The sequence below is a fragment of the Cebus imitator genome, unplaced genomic scaffold (genome assembly GCF_001604975.1).
Source record: "Cebus imitator isolate Cc_AM_T3 unplaced genomic scaffold, Cebus_imitator-1.0 Scaffold0, whole genome shotgun sequence".
In the NCBI taxonomy this organism is placed as follows: Eukaryota; Metazoa; Chordata; class Mammalia; order Primates; family Cebidae; genus Cebus; species Cebus imitator.
This window is the reverse complement of record NW_016107315.1, coordinates 4,258,125-4,260,445: the sequence shown is the minus strand read 5'-3', so window position 1 is coordinate 4,260,445 and position 2,321 is coordinate 4,258,125. Positions and strand designations below refer to the sequence as shown.

At 47.5% G+C, this 2,321-nt stretch overlaps 1 protein-coding gene across 3 annotated transcripts in view; it reads right to left on the bottom strand.

Moving 5' to 3' along the window:
* LOC108284122 (TRAF interacting protein) overlaps nt 1-2,321 on the bottom strand; it is a 31,111-nt gene that overhangs the window by 16,804 nt on the left and 11,986 nt on the right. The window lies entirely within an intron of this gene.

The following is a 2,321-nucleotide window of genomic DNA, read 5'->3' as shown; positions in this document are numbered from 1 at the left end:
AAAAAAAAAAAAAAAAAAAAAAGGAACTGAAATGCTTGACCAAGGGTCCATGGTGGTAGCTAGATGGAATCCAGGCAAACCTTACTCTAGATCACCCGTCTAAGGTCAACAGAAGACTCAGAATTTCACGTGACCAACAGTATGACCTAGACCCAGTGGGTAAACAAGTCCCTGCTATCAAACTCTCCACCCAGGACTCTGGAGGCAGGAGCTTCTGGTGGCTGGGCTGGTTAGTATAGGCTGAACAGCTGGGAGTGGAAGTGGTGGGTAGGGAGGGGCATGCAGAGGCTGCCTAAGAACAGACATCAGGCCATGGCTGCTGCACCACTACCCATAGTTCCCTGGCTTCTTCCACACTCCAGCAGGGGCTTCCAAGCCCTTGCTCCAAACTACCCAAGATGTTGCTACCTATCTCACAAACTTGGCCTTGAAAGCTGGCAATAAATCAAACTGCCTTTGCTGCTTTCATCACAGGGAAGACACTACTTAAAACGGGGAGCAGTTACCATGACAATGAACATGCTTGCTGTAAGCACAAAAGCTCCATGTTCCTGAAGCAGTGAGGTTCCAAGGACATCATGACATCCTGGGGCCAGAGCCAAATGAACTCTGATCTGACAGATACCCAGCAAATTAACCCTTGGAGTCCAGGAATCATTTGTGAACCCAAATTCAACTTCCTTAAGTTCTCTGCCATTCCAGCCTGCTCGTGTACAAAAAAAGCTAAATTTTAGATTAGGAAGGGAAGCAGTAGACATATAGGAGGAAAACTACCCACTTTCCCCTAATATATGCATTTCCACCTAGGCTGCAAATCTTGATGCCAAGGGCTCTGGCCTCTAATCCTGGTTTAGGGAAGGCCCAGGCATCTGACTTTATACTAAACTCCCTAGGCAATTTTTTTTCTTTTAATTTTTTTTTATTTAATAGAGATGGGGTCCCATTGTGTTGGCCAGGCTGGTCTTGAACTCCGGGCTCAAGTGATCTGCCCACCTTGGCCTCCCAAAGTGCTGGGATTACAGGCATAAGCCATCACGCCCAACCTCCCCAGGCAATTTTGAGGTACAAGCATGCTAGGGAACGGTGAGTCCAGAAATCTTCCATGGCTGGGGAATGGAAGAGTTTTCTAATCCGTCACTATCTATCCAAGCAACAAAGTGGGCTGGACAGGATGGCTGTAGGTTCTTTAAAAGGTGGCCAGGTGTGGTGGCTCATGCCTGTAATCTCAGCATTTGAGGAGGCTGAGGCGGGTGGATCATGAGGTCAGGAGTTCAAGACCAGTCTGGCCAAGATGGTGAAACCCCGTCTCTACTAAAAATATGAAAATTAGCTGGGTGCCATGGCAGGCGCCTGTAATCTCAGCTACTTGGGAGGCTGAGGCAGGAGAATCACTTGAACCTGGGAGGTGGAGGTTGCAGTGAGCTGAGATCATGCCACCATACTCTAGCCTGGGCGACCAGAGCAAGACTCTTTCTCAAAAAAAAAAAAAGGAAAAAAAAAAGTGAGGAGAGCACAAGAGAAAATTCAGGTTGGCATTGACCTGAAATCCCAACGGGAGGATTTACAGTCAAGGAGCCCCCTACCTCTTCTCTCATAGTGTATTTCTCGGATAACTGTGTTTCATCACTTGTCCTCTGCTTTTGTTGTCCCCAACCTTGAAAACTGTACCAAGTCTTGCCTCTATAACTTCATCTCTATACTCCAGGAACCCTCCACTTATGTGGAAATAGAAAGTGAACACCCAGGCCAGGCACAGTGACTTATGCCTGTAATCTCAGCACTTTGGGAGGCTGAAGTGGGAGGATTGTTGGGGCCTGGGAGTTCAAGACCAGCCTGGGTAACATAGCAAGGCCCTATCTCTACAAAAAGTTTTTTAAAAAATTGGGGCCAGGCATGGTGGCTCATGTCTGTAATCCCAGCACTTTGGGAGGCTGAGGTGGGTGGGGAGGCTGAGGTGGGTGGATTACTTGAAGTCAGGAGTTTGAGACCAGCCTGGCCAACATGGTGAAACCCCATCTCTACTAAAAATACAAAACTGGCTGGGTATGGTGTCACACGCCTGTAGTCCCAGCTACTCGGGAGGGTGAGGCAGGAGAATTGCTTTAACCCAGGAGGCAGAGGTTGCAGTGAACCAAGGTCACGCCACTATACTCCAGCCTGGGTAACAGAATGAGACTATATCTCAAAAATAAATATATCAATAAAATAAAATAATTAACCAATCATGGTGTTGCATGCCTATATTCCTAGCTACTAGGGAGGCTGAGGTGGGGAAATCCCTTGAACCCAGGAGTTTGAGGTTATAGCGAGCTATGATTGCA